Genomic DNA, 15,375 nt, shown 5'->3' on the forward strand with positions numbered 1-15,375 from the left:
TGCAAGAAGTATTCATTGTTAAATGAAAAATAGTTGTAGTTAACTAGGTAACTCACTGCCAACAGAAGAAATTCTTTTAGATTATTGTCACTAGCGAGGAAAAAAACATACAACATTAAGTCTTTTATTAATTGTGACACCTGCCAGGAATTTGGAGGGTACATGCGCCATGACGTGAGCTGCCGCGTCCGAGCCTCCTCCCCGTCCCACAAGTCCGCCCGATGCTCCAGCCCTAGCCTCTGCCCGTCAGGTGCACCCCGCAAGCTGAGTCGGCCCCGGGATGGACGGCGCCTTAGCGAACCGGAGCACCCAGCATCAAGCTGAGCCTTGGAGCTCCCGTGACTCCGGCACTGCTCACCGGACTGGGAGCATGCTACACCACGTGCAGGACGCCGCCGGCATTTCAGTGTACGGGCCTGCTGGAGGCGCCAGTCCGGCGACAACGCTCCTGCATCTTGACCGGTCTCAGGCAGCACGGCTCAGAGACATCCGGAGGCCCTAGATCCAATACACCTGGTAACTGGCCTGAACTGCTGCTGACCCACAGGTGAGGTGTCCTGTGATATCTCCCCCGACACCCGACCTGCGACAGTCAGGAGGCACCCTGAGGAACAACCCGCACCCCTTGGTGGAGCAACGCACGAGGAAACCTTTAATTTACAGGCTAACCTTACTGGATAGGTTATGTTTGCGACGAGTGGAGACCAGTTATTATTTATCACTAACAACGAATTGAATGCCCAGATAGAACTGTGTCATATAACTAACCCTATCCCCAGCACTGACAATTAACAACTGGGTGTAACTAATCTACAGCTGTACACACCACTGGCCAGAGAATATACTAACAAAATTGCATGTCATTATATGTGTACCTGCAACACCGCTATCAAAGTGATTATATGGACTATGTTTTAATCCCTGACTTTCAACAGCTAAATTAAACAAAGTTGACGTATTGTTGACTGAATGTGCTGAGTGTCATCTGCTAGATAGTGTTGTGTTATGCCTTTCTATGTGTTTAACCCCTTAAGGACGGAGGGTTTTCCGGCTCTTTTCTCGCTCTCCAACTTCAAAAATCCATAACTTTTTCATTTTTCCGTGTACAGACCTGTGTGAGGGCTTATTTTGTGCGTAACAAATTTTACATTCCCGTAATGTTATTTATTTTAACATGCCGTGTACTGCGAAGCTGAAAAAAAATTCCAAATGTGGAAAAATTGAAAAAAAAACGCACGTGCGTCACGTTCTTGTGGGCTCAGTTTTTACGACTTTCACTCTTCGCTCCAAATAATACGCCTACTTTATTCTTTGGCTCGGTGCGATAGCGGTGATACCAAATTTATATAGGTTTTATTGTGTTTTAATACATTTTCAAAAATTAAACGAATGTGTACAAAAAAGAAAAAAATTTTTTTGCCATTTTCTGACGCTAATAACTTTTTCATACTTTGGCGCACAGAGATGTGTGAGGTGTCATTTTTTGCGAAATGAGGCGACGTTTTCATTGCTACCATTTTGAGGTCTGTGCGACATTTTGATCATTTTTTATTTCATTTTTTATGTTATGTAAAAAGGTGTAAAAGTCGCATTTCAGACATTTGGGTGCCATTTCCCGCCTCGGAGGTCACCGCCGCCTGTAACCGTTTTAATATTTTGATAGATCGGGCATTTTGGGACGCGGCGATACCTAATATGTTTGTGATTTTTACTGTTTATTATGTTTTATATCCGTTCTAGGGAAAGGGGGGTGATTTGAACTTTTAATATTTTTTTAATTTTTTTTCACTATCTTTTAGACCATCTAGGGTACATTAACCCTAGATGGTCAGATCGCTCCTACCATATACTGCAATACTTCTGTATTGCAATATATGGCATTTTTGCAGCACATTCATTACAATGAGCCACTGGCTCATTGTAACGAATCTGCAGCTGCCAGATAGCCTCGTGTCAAAAGAAGACACGAGGCTACCATGGCAACCGATCGCCGCCCCCCGATGACGTTCGGGGGCGTGGCGATCGGAAAAAAGATGGCGCCGCCCGCGCGCCGCCGTCTTTTAAACGCCGCCGGCGACTTTGCCGGCGGCATTGAAGGGGTTAATAGCCGCGATCGGTGCAAGCACCGACCGCGGTTATTAGCGGTGGGGGTTTTGTGCAATATGCAAAAACCCCCACCTTTGTATGAAGAGGACTCAGCCCGTGAGCCCTCTTCATACATCCCTTATACCTCTGCGCCGTAGAGCTACGGCGCAGAGCGTTAAGGGGTTAATAGCCAAAACTCAGTTTTTGGGTTTTTTCTCCCTTTTTAAATTTTTTTTTTCTTAGGTGTGTAGTAACAAGTGTGTACAAGGATGTGTTACCCGGATCGAGTGTCCGCTACCCTGCTGGACACTCGATGGATGGAAAGAAATCCATTGCATATCCCACACAACTTGCTTAATGCATGTTTACATGTTTACTTGTTGACGTATGTTAACATGTAAAAAGTTTATATGTTTACATATGTTTACATATGTTTACATGTTTAATGTTTGCATGTTTAATGTTTACATGTTTACATATTAATGCATGTTTACAGTCACTACTTATGTGGTTTTTTTTTTTAAATATAATATTTTTATATTTGTGTCTTACTCTTTGTATTTAGTTACTGGGCTAATCGGTATCCATCGATCGACCGACCAACCGATAGTACCTCGTGGATAATATTATTAACACAAAGTGTTCCCCAACGACCGTGAGATATGCCAGGCTGGTTGGTCCTCGATGCACCGGTATATATACTTACCTTATGAATTCAAGGCGCCACGGAATGTCTTGGTATTGAATGTATTCCGGCTGTTCGCCGGTTGCTGTACCAGGTGACAAGTCACATGACGGCAGATACCAGATCAGCGTGGAGTTCCCTTGGTAACAGCTGAAAGGAACCACGGAACACAAAGAAAAACATTGCCTCTGTATTATTTAAGTTTAATTTTTATAACAAACATGATTATTATGTATAATTCTTGCACCTATAATGCCTTGCAATGGAATTTTGTACTAAGTTTTGCAAAGATTGACATGTTTTATTGTTATAAGATGTGATTGGTGGAATCTGAAGGGGGAGGAGTGGCCGATGGGTTATTTAACAAACAGGTCGACCACACTCCTCAGTCATGATTAAGAGCACTTGTATGTGCTAGAAACGCGTTGACGATTATACCATGCCACCTGTATTTTATCTGATGGATGCCCTGAAAATCGAATAAAGGCGATTTTAATCTGCACCTAGATGGATCCGGAAATGTCTTTTTTGTGGACTACATCGCCCAGCAGTTGCCGCATGATCCAGGTGAGCTGAAGGACTTTTTGTATATATACTCACGGGATAGGCAGCCTAGCATGAAATCTGCCATATGCGCCAGAGTTCCAACTCGCAAGAATTCACTCCCCTCACTGGCCTGACTGTCCATTTCCTCCTCCTCCAACTCCTCTTCTTCTGCCCATACACGCTGAACAGTGAAGGACTGAGCAATGCTCCCCTCTTCTGTCTCGCCAACATTCTCCTCCTCTTCCTCCTCATCCTCCTCCACCTCCTCCGATATGCGCTGAGAAACAGACCTGAGGGTGCTTTGGCTATAAACAAGGGAATCTTCTTCCCCCGTCTCTTGTGACGAGCGCAAAGCTTCTGACTTCATGCTTACCAGAGAGTTTTTCAACAGGCCAAGCAGCGGGATGGTGAGGCTGATGATAGCGGCATCGCCACTGACCATCTGTGTTGACTCCTCAAAGTTACTCAGCACCTGACAGATATCAGACATCCACGTCCACTCCTCATTGTAGACTTGAGGAAGCTGACTAACCTGACTATCAGTTCTGGTGGAAGTTGACATCTGGCAGTTTACAATCGCTCTGCGCTGCTGGTAAACTCTGGATAACATGGTTAATGTTGAATTCCACCTCGTGGGCACGTCGCACAACAGTCGGTGAGTGGGCAGTTGGAGGCGGCGCTGCGCTGCCCTGAGAGTGGCAGCCTCTGTGCTGGACCTCCTGAAATGCGCACAGATGCGGCGCACCTTCGTGAGCAAATCAGACAGATTGGGGTATGTCTTGAGGAACCGCTGAACTATGAGATTTAACACATGGGCCAGGCATGGCACATGTGTCAGTCTGCCGAGTTGCAGAGCCGCCACCAGGTTACGGCCGTTGTCACACACAACCATGCCTGGCTTCAGGTTCAGCGGTGCCAGCCACAGATCAGTCTGCGCCGTGATGCCCTGTGATAGCTCTTGGGCTTTTATCGCCTAGGCTCAGCAGTTTGAGCACTGCCTGCTGTCGCTTAGCGACGGCACTGCTGCTGTGCCTAGAGCTACAGACTGATAGCGCCATGCCCAGGGATGGTAATTCTGAGGAGGAGGTGGAGGAGGGGTGGGAGGAGGAGGCATAGTAGGCCTAAAAGACCTGGACCGAGGTAGGCCCCGCAATCCTCGGAACTGGCAGTATATGACCAGCCCCAGGGTCAGACTCGGTCCCAGCCTCCACCAAGTTAACCCAATGTGCCGTCAGCAATATATAGTGGCCCTTCCCGGCAGCACTCGTCCACGTGTCCGTGGTCAGGTGGACCTTGTCAGAAACGGCGTTGGTCAGGGCATGGTTGATGTTGTCTGACACGTGCTGGTGCAGGGCTGGCACGGCACATCGGGAAAAGTAGTGGCGGCTGGGGACCAAATACCGAGGGGCGGCTGCCGCCGTGAGGTTGCGAAAGGCCTCGGTCTCTACCAGCCTATAGGGCAGCATCCCCAGGCTAAGTAGTTTGGAGAGGTGGACGTTGAGGGCTTGGGCGTGTGGGTGAGTTGCACTGTATTTCCTCTTGCGCTCCAGCGCCTGTGGTATAGAGAGCTGGGCGCTGCGCATGCAGACATTGGTGGATGCTGTGGAGGATCGTGGAGGTGAAGTTGTGGTTTTCGCACGGGAGGTGTTTGGGCCGGGGTCCTGGGCAAGGGGCTGACTAGCAGAGGCAGCAGATGACACAGGGGAAGGAGCAGTGGTGTGCCTGGCCGCAGGTGAACGGCCTTGGTTCCATTGAGTGGGGTGTTTAGCATTCATATGCCTGCGCATACTGGTGGTGGTTAAGCTGGTAGTGGTGGAACCCCTGGTGATCCTGGTGTTGCACAGGTTGCACACCACAGCCCGTCGGTCACCCGGTGTTTCTTTAAAGAACTTCCAGACTTCTGAAAATCTAGCCCTCGCACGGGAGCTTCACTACGTGAAACATTTGGCGCTGATGCACCAGCTCTGGCCCTGCCTCTCCGTCTGGCCCCACCACTGCCTCTTCCAAGCTGTTCTCGTCGAGGACTCGCCTCCGTCTCAGAAGCACTGTGTTCACCCGGCCTATCAACCCATCTTGGGTCTGTCACCTCATCATCCTCTGATCCCTCAGTCTGCTCCCCCTTCGGACTTCCTGCCCTGACAACAACTTCACCACTGTCTGACATCATCCGACACCTCTTTACACACTTCTTCCACTACGTCAACAATGTCATCATCACCCACAGACTGCGACAGGTGGAAAACCTGGGCATCGGGAAAGAGCTCAGCAGCAACCGGATAAGTGGTTTGTGGCTCTGGGAAGGGTCCAGAAAACAGTTCCTCAGAGTATGCCGCTTCAAATGCCAAATTTTCCTGGGAGGGGGCAGACTGGGGAGAAGGAGGCTGAGGTGGAGGAGCTGGAGGAGTGGTGATTTCGATGACATGGGTGGACTGCGTGGAAGACTGACTGGTGGACAAATGGCTAGGATCATTGTCCGCAATCCACGACATCACCTGTTCACACTGTTCTGGCCTCAACAGTGCTCTACCACGAGTCCCAGTAACTTGAGACATGAACCTAGGGAGTGTAGCTCTGTGGCGTTCCCCTGCTCCCTCATCAGCAGGTGGTGTCTCACCACGCCCAGGACCACGGCCTCTGACCCCTGCAGTAGTTGGACGCCGACGCCCTCGTCCTCTACCCCTACCCCTAGCCCTCGGGCTCAATATTTTCAAAATTAAAGTGCAAACTGTAAATTTTTTTTTTTTGTTTTGTTTTTTTTTTTAACAAAACAATCATAAGAAATCACACAGCAACCACAAAAGATGATGATGATTGCTATGGCTAGTTTCTAGCCAACACTGACAGCACACAACTGGATTTTGTGGTGTGCCTGTTACTTTCAGTTTAAAAAAAAAAAAAAAAAAAACTGTGCCTAATTCAATCAAACCCCTAATAAACTGTCCCACTTAGGTGTTTGAGATGGATATGTGTGTCACTAAGAGCTACATATAACGTTCGCAAGTCTCCCTGCAAATTCGTCACAATATGGTACTAGCTGCACTACTAGTGCCAGCAAGCCCAGCCACAAGTAAAGAAAAAAAAAATATTCTAGCCCTAACAAGGGCTGTTGGGTTCTTGTAGACTCACTCCTGCATAACAGTAAGCTAATATAACACCATAACGCTATCCCTGCAGTCTCTACCTAACGGCATCCAGACAGAGAATGATGCCAGCAGCTCGGGCAGGGGGTAGTCTATTCCAGGGTCACCTGATCAGGCCAGCCAACCACTGCTATCGATGTGTAAGTGTACCACGTCATGCTGGGGGGAGTGCAGAGTCTCCTGGCTTGTGATTGGCTCTGTTTCTGGCCGCCAAAAATCAAAACGGTGGGAGAAGCCATTTTCTCGAGCTGGCGAAATGTGTGTTCGCTCATCTCTACCATGGACCAATTTATTTACACCTGTTCTCCGGAGGTGTGACTGTGCCTACCAAGGACTGTGATAGTCATATGTCCGATAATGTAAGAGAACTGTCTACTGAGTCTATGCATTATCCTAGCTTAAATGTATAACCAACTGTGTTAGATGATGACTGCATGCATAGTCCTGATATAGCTGTAGCCAGTAGTGATGAATCATAAGGCTCTGTCGATTGCAATTTGTTATCAAATGCTGTAGATAGTATGCACCTGCCTAGTGATACCATGATTGTCACTTCATATGCAGTAAGTAGTGAGTTCATGTATAACTGTGATGTGGAAGCTACACATAACCTAGCGTCAGACACTGCTGTTAATGTGAATGTATCTACACTAGAGATGAGCGAGTATACTCCCCTGCTCGAGATTGAGCATTTAATTAAGAAAAGACAGTGAAGAATACAATGAAAACTGTGGACACAGTGAACACAGGATCATTTAAGTGAAGAACACAGTGAAGAACAGATTGCAGTTGTTCCGAACATCTGCTAACTCAGCCGAGCAGGGGCTGGAGCAGGCATGGAATAGCGGAGCGAGGGCTGGAGCGGGCATGAAGGAGCGGAGCGGGGGCTGGAGCAGGCATGAAGGAGCGGAGCGGGGGCTGGAGCAGGCATGAAGGAGCGGAGCGGGGGCTGGAGCAGGCATGGAGGAGAGGAGCGGGCTGGAGCAGGCATGGAGGAGAGGAGCGGGGGGCTGGAGCAGGCATGGACGAGAAGAGCGGGGGGCTGGAGCAGGCATGGACGAGAGGAGCGGGGGGGCTGGAGCAGGCATGGACGAGAGGAGCGGGGGCTGCTGCAGGAATGGAGGAGAGGAGGGAGGCTGGAGTGGGCATGGAGGAGCAGGGGCTGGAGCGGGCATGGAGAAGCGGAGCAGGGGCTGGAGCGGACATGCAGGAGTGGAGCAGGGGCTGGAGCAAAACGGAGCGGGCATGGAGGAGAGGAGCAGAGGCTGCAGCAAAACGGAGCAGGCATGGAGGAGAGGAGCAGGGGCTGAAGTGGAGGCTGTAGCAGGGCCAACAGTCGACCCAGTGAAGAAGAACTTATCAGAACACACAATAGTATGCAAAGAACATTATGTGTGAAGAACACATTGCAGATGTATGGAAACATCTGCAATGTATTCTTCACACATATTGTTCTTCATATACTATTATAAAGAACACTGTTGTGCACACGTGTCTTCGGATAAGTGAGCAGATGATTGGAACATCTGCAATGTGTTTTTTCAATATGTTTTTTCAGTGAAAACATCTGCAAACATCTGCAATGTGTTCTTCTTTAGTGTTCTTTCAGTGAAAAATGCTCGAGCCTCCCATTGACTTCAATGGCATTCATTATTCAATATGAGTACTCGAGCATCGGGAAAAGTTTGACCCGAGTAACGAGCACTCGAGCATTTTAGTGCACCTGTCATAGATGATCTCTTTCAGTCTAGCAGTAATGTGGGGGCTAGAGAGGACATACAGTCAGACACTGCTGTTAATGTGAATGTATCTACATCTATCATAGCCTTCTGCTGTTGTGGTTACAGATGAAATAGAGGGGACTGACAGCCAGTCACCAGTGGCTGAGGTCAGTCCTGAAGTATGGTCTCTAACCACTGTAGAGTCAGAACATCGCCTGTCCCAGGGTGCCCTGCACTCTGGAGATACCCTGACAGTCATGGTCCTGGGAGACATGACACAAACAACAGCAGACCTGCAGGGGGGTCAGATCACATGGTCAGGGATAGAGAAGGGGAGGCCATGTCTAATGTAGTGGTATCAGCAGGGCCAGGACATAGACAGGGTTCCCGGGGCGCGACGGGGGTCCCCCACCATCTTGCCCCCTGGGGGGCCCCCACCAGCTGAGCATGTCTGACACTGACAAGGAGCGACGTCCAGCGGCGCTGCTGCAGAGCATCGCTCCCAGACTGGCAGGGAGAGTCAGCTCGCACAGAGCTAGCTCTGCAGCCCTGCCCCGAACACTGCTGTGAGCTGACTGCCTCACAAGCTCTCCCCCGATGGAATCCCCTCCCCCTCCGATCGCCCCACCCCCCATTGATCGCAGAACCCCAACCCCCCCACCCCCCGCGATCATAAACCATACCGGTGGGAAACTGTGATGTCACGAGAAGGGATGGAGCCTCCCGTGAAGTGGAGGAGCTGTGCTGTGACAACAAACTACACATGGAGAAGAGACAACTTACAGGGTAAGTGGCTGTACACATGGGACTGCATACCTCCCAACCGTCCCGGTTGCCCAAGTCCCGCCGCCACGGAACGCTGTGCCACACATTGTCCTGGACCAAGAAACTGAGTCCCGGGGTCAGGTCGGCAGTGGAGGATATTGGAGCAGGTGACGGGCACATCTTCTGCCCGGCATCTGCTGGCTGCAGCACACTGAGCACATACGGTACTACCCAGCAGTAAATATGGTCAAGGAGCTTGGGTGGGAGGAGCTACTGAAGACCTGGGTAGAGGTTGCTGCCATGTGTGGTGCTGAGGTATGTATGCAAGGAGGGCATTATCAATGTGAGTGTGACAGGTATATAATGTGGGGGGGGGGGCAGTGTGACATGTATATAATGTGGGAGGGCAGCGGTGTGACATGTATATAATGTGGGGGGGGCAGCAGTGTGACATGTATACAATGTGGGGGGTAGGCAGTGTGACAAGAATATAATGTGTGTGTGTGGGGGGGGTGACAAGTATATAATGTGTGTGATGGGCAGTGTGGCAAGTATATAATGTGGGGGGGCAGTGTGACAAGTATATAATGTGGGGGGGCAGCGGTGTGACAGGTATATAATGTGGCGAGGGGCAGTGTGACAAGTATATAAATTTGGGGTGGGGGAGTGTGACATGCATATAATGTGGGGTGGGGGCGGTGTGACAAGTATATAATGTGGGGTGCAGGGTGTGTGCTGTGTCCCCCAGGCAGGGGGAAGAGGCTGGAGCAGGCAGGGGGACAGGAGGAGGAGGCACCTGGGGGACAGGAGGATGCTACAGGAGGCTTGGGGACAAGAGGAGGAGGACAGGAGCATACAGGAGGAGGACGGAGGACAGGAGGCTACAGGAAGAGGACGGAGGACAGGAGGCTACAAGAGGAGGACGGAGGACAGGAGCAGGACGAAGGAGGCTACAGGAGGAGGATGGAGGACAGGACGGAGGACAGGAGGAGGACGGAGGACAGGAGGAGGAGTACTTGGGGGGCGAGGCGGCTGTATGTAGCTGTGTTACTTGGGGGGGGCGAGGCGGCTGTATGTAGCTGTGTTACTTGGGGGGGCGGGACGAGGCGGCTGTATGTAGCCGTGTTACTTGGGGGGGGGGGGGCGAGGCGGCTGTATGTAGCTGTTTTACTTGGGGGGGCGAGGCGGCTGTATGAAGCTGTGTTACTTGGGGGGGGCGAGGCGGCTGTATGTAGCTGTGTTACTTGGGGGGGGGGCGAGGCGGCTGTATGTAGCTGTGTTACCTGGTGGGGCGAGGCGGCTGTATGTAGCTGTGTTACTTGGGAGGGCAAGGCGGCTGTATGTAGCTGTGTTACTTAGGGGGGGTGAGGCGGCGGTATGTAGCTGTGTTACTTGGGGGGGGGAGAGGCGGCTGTATGTAGCTGTGTTACTTGGGAGGGCAAGGCGGCTGTATGTAGCTTAGTTACTGCTGGGATAGTGGAAATTGAGCAGGAGGCCGTGTATGCACGGTACACTAAGTGGGGGGCCCCACCAGCAAAGAAGTGTAGGGGCAAAAAGGATGCCATAGTAGGTACCCAGTCATTGGGAATTCAGAAATCCCCACTGAGGGGGGTAGGTAGCTTCTTCCTTGCCTGTACTACAGGGAGATCAGGAGAGATCCTAGTAGTTACATCACACAAAGACACAGGGCATCACCCATACATTAAGCCTGTTACGTGTCAGGCCTTAGTGGATGTGAGTACTGACATAGGGAGAGAAGATGAAGAGGTGTTGAGACTGGAGGTGGTCCATAAATCTGAAAATGTGAGGGCATCACCTGTAATTCTTGCTCCCAACGGGGACAAGGCCACACCCATCTTCATAGTTTCATAGTTTATACGGTTAAAAAAAGACACTTGTCCATCAAGTTCAACCAAGGAAGGGAAGGGATTTAGGGGAAACAATTCTATATAGCATAACAATCAATGTTATATATGTGTAAAAAGGCATCTAGACCCTTCTTGAAGCTCTCCGCTGTCCCTGCTGTGACCAGCGGCTGAGGCAGCCTATTCCACAGATTGACAGTTCTCATAGTAAAAAAGCACTGTCGCCTCCGGTGATTAAACCTTGTTTTCTCCAGACGGAGACAGTGCCCTCTCGTCTTTTGATTTGATTTAATCTGAAACAACTTACCACCATATTTTTTTAAGAACCATTCATATATTTATATAAATTAATCATGTCCCCTCTTAGTCATCTCTTTTCCAGACTAAATAAATCTAGTTGTTTTAATCTTTCCTCATAACTAAGACCCTCCATACCCCTTATCAGTTTTGTGGCTCTACGTTGAACCCTCTCCAGCTCCAGGGCATCCTTTTTATGGACTGGTGCCCAGAACTGAACAGCATATTCCAGGTGTGGCCGAACCAGTGCCTTGTATAGTGGTAATATTACATCCCTATCACGAGAGTCCATACCACTTTTGATACATGACAAGATCCTACTAGCTTTAGAGGCAGCTGATTGACATTGCATGCTGTTATTCAATTTATGATCTACTAGTACCCCCAGGTCCTTCTCAACAAGGGGCTCTCCCAGATTTACTCCCCCAAGGACATATTTTGCCTTTGGATTATTGGCCCCCAGGTGCATAACCTTACATTTATCTACATTAAACCTCATTTGCCAAGTGGATGACCAAACATTCAGTTTATCAAAGTCACCCTGCAGCCTATGAACATCCTCCAAAGACTGTATTACACTACACAGCTTGGTGTCATCTGCAAAAATAGACACAGTGCTATTAATCCCTACCTCTATATCATTAATAAATATATTAAATAGTAGTGGGCCAAGCACAGAACCCTGAGGTACACCACTCATAACTGGTGACCATTCCGAGTAGGAATCATTGACCACAACTCTCCTTCAGCCAGTTTTCAATCCAATTGCAAATTATTTCTGCCAAACCAATAGCCCTAATTTTACCCATCAGGCGTCTATGAGGAACAGTGTCAAATGCATTTGCAAAGTCCAAGAACACAATATCCACAGCTGCTCCTCCATCCAGGCATCTGCTCACCTCCTCATAGAAGCAGATAAGGTTAGTTTGACAACTTCTATTCTTAGTAAACCCATGCTGGCTGTCACTTATTATTCTATTTGATGTCACATACTCCAGTATGTAGTCTTTTACTAACCCTTCCAATACTTTCCCCACAATGGAAGTTAAGCTTACAGGCCTGTAATTGCCTGGCGAAGTTCTAGAGCCCTTTTTATATATTGGCACCACATTTGCCTTGCGCCAGTCACTTGGCACCACACCAGACATTACGGAATCCCTGAAGATTTTAGACAGTGGTACAGCAATAACAGAACTGAGTTCTTTAAGAACTCTGGGGTGTAACCCATCTGGTCCAGGAGCTTTGTACACATTAATTTTATTGAGCTTAGATTGGATAATGTCTACATTTAGCCAGTCTAGTATATTACAGGGTGCATGGCCCGCACTGGCACCACCCAAGTCAGAAGTTCTATTGTATAAATGGAGCTAAAAAACCTATTAAGTTACTCCGCCTTCTCTTGGTCTCCAGTCACCGATGCCCCATTTTCAGAATAAAGGGGTCCAACCTGTTCTGACCCATTTTTTTTTTTTTTTTTTTTTTTTTTTTTTTTTTTTGCATTGATATACCTAAAAAATTTCTTGGGATTTGTTTTGCTATCTTTAGCCACCTGTCTTTCATTTTGTATTTTGGGTGATTTGATTTCCTTTTTACAGATTTTGGTAAGTTTTTTGTAAGTATTGAAAGCCTCAGGTGACCTGTCAGATTTATATTTTTTAAATGCCCTCTTTTTCTCATTAATTGCCCTTTTAAATGTAGCTGTAAGCCACGCGGGGTGTTATCTAGCCCGTCTATACTTGTTACCTATTGGAATAAATTTAGAAGTATAAAAACCCAGGATAGATTTGAATTTCTCCCATTTAACATTAGTATCATCGTTTGACAGAATCTGATCCCAGTCTATATTCTGTATTGCAGCCCTGAATTTTTGGAAATTAGCCCTCTTAAAATTCAGTTTTCGATTTTCCCACCTGTTTCTGCTTTTTAAAATTTAAGAGGAAAATAATTATATTATGATCGCTGTTCCCAAGGGGTTCCCGGGTACTGACATTTTGGACAATCTCCGCATTGTTAGAAATCACAAGGTCCAATAATGCGTCACCTCTTGTGGGATCTTCTACCAGCTGCACCATAAAATTATCCTGAAGAATATTCATAAAATGTCTCCCCTACACAGATGAAGACAAGCCCTGACCCCAGTTTATATTTGGAAAGTTAAAGTCTCCCATTATCACTACGGTCCCCTCCTGTGCAGCCTGCTCCATCTGTTTATATAGATGACCCTCTATTTCCTGAGATATGTTAGGGGGTCTATAAATTACACCAAAAATAATTTTTTCAAAGCTCTCTTGGCTTTGAATTTCAACCCACAAAGTTTCAGCCTCCTCACACTCTGAGACCACTGGCTCATTCACAATCACTTTTAAGTCTCTTCTGACATACAGACATACACCACCTCCCCTCCTATTTGCCATGTCTTTCTGAAAGAGTGTAAAACCTTGAATATTAACAACCCAATCATGCAATGCATCAAGCCATGTCTCTGCTACACCAACAACATCTAACTGTTCCTCTAATATCAAAGCCTCAAACTCGCCCATTTTGCCTGTGATACTTCTGGCATTTGTGAACATACAATTTAATTTTCCACAGTTATTTATCTGATTTAAAGTAATTTTACTGGCACATATATCCTCACCACTGTTATGCAACTTGTGGATCTCCTTATCCACTGCCTTGGTCCCACATACACCACCCACCAACATAACCTGCCCCCTCTCTGACCTGTCTACCCCTTCAGTGTCTTCCTTCCCCCCCCCCCCCGATCCTAGTTTACTCCGCCACCCCTTCTAGGATCTTCTTCCCCAGCACAGCAGCCCCCCTTCCACTTAGGTGCAAGTTATCTGCGGAAAACAGCTTGCACCCCAGTGAAAAGTCAGCCCAATGCTCTAGGAACCCAAATCCCTCTGCTCTACACCAGGATCTGAGCCATGCATTTAACTCCCTGAGCTCCCGCTGTCTGCTCTGTGTAGCGCATGGCACAGGTAGGATTCCGGAGAATACTACCTTGGAGGTCCTTTCCTTAAGCTTTGAACCTAGTTCTTTAAAATTATTCTTCAGGCTGCTCCACCTACCATCTATTCTGTCATTGGTACCAACATGGACCACGACAGCTGGGTCATCCCCAGCCCCTCCCAGTAATTTATCCACCCTTTCCACCACATGCCGAACCCTGGCACCAGGGTGACAGCAAACCATTCGGTTGAGGCGGTCTTGGCGACAAATTATTCTATCCGTCTTCCTGATTATAGAGTCCCCTACAACCACTAGATGCCTTGGCTTACCTGCACTCCCATCCACCCTACTACTAGCTGGTCTGCTCCCCCGGCTGTGAGGGAGAGCAGGATCCGCTAGGGCTGCCATTTCTGACACTGACGTCCTTACATCATTGCACAATTTTGCAATTTTGCTTGGATGTTCAGAGTCAGTTGGCCTTCCTTTTCTTTGACCCCTTCCTACCCCCTCTATTTACAGTAACCCAGCTACCCACCTGGCCCTGCTGGCTTTCCTCTCCACCCTCCACTTCTACCCCGCTTATTGCTTGCTCAGTGAGCAGCATACTCCTCTCAAGATTGTCGATTGCTCGCAGCCGTGCAATATCTTCCTCCAGATCTCTAACACGAGCTTCCAGTAGAAAAATATGGGCACATCTGTCACAGCGGTATTCACCCTGGAACTCCTGCTCCAGCAGTGTATACCTGCTAGCCATATCCTAGTAACAAAACTGTAATGATTATATAAATCAAGAGATATAAAATGTAGGTTACTTACAGTTCTGTGGACTTCTCTTTTTCAACTCCACTTAAGTTCACTAGCCACTTGAAATCACAAGCCAAAACTGAGCGAGCTCAAAAGTGAGTTGCTAGACCTTAATTTATCAGGTGTGAACACTAATCCCTCCTCCCAATTAGCAGACCAGGCAAAGAAAGGAAAAAAAATCTATTTAAATTGTGACACTAAGAAAAGTGCCTTGCTATTACTTATATACTCAGTCCACAATCACCCAAACAACAGATTCACTCTTAACACACACAAAACTCCGCTTTTTTTCAACTCCACTTAAGTTCACTAGCCACTTGAAATCACAAGCCAAAACTGAGCGAGCTCCAAGCCAAAACTGAGCGAGGAGGGAGCAGAATGGCATCACAGTTTCTGATGCATACCCGATGCCCCACATAGTTGAGATGTTGGGTCACCTAGCCAAGGCCAACCACCTCAAGATAAGGGACTGCAACAAGCATAGAGACGGGCGAATCTACAAAGTGGAATTC

The sequence above is a fragment of the Engystomops pustulosus genome, chromosome 9 (genome assembly GCF_040894005.1).
Source record: "Engystomops pustulosus chromosome 9, aEngPut4.maternal, whole genome shotgun sequence".
Taxonomy (NCBI): Eukaryota; Metazoa; Chordata; class Amphibia; order Anura; family Leptodactylidae; genus Engystomops; species Engystomops pustulosus.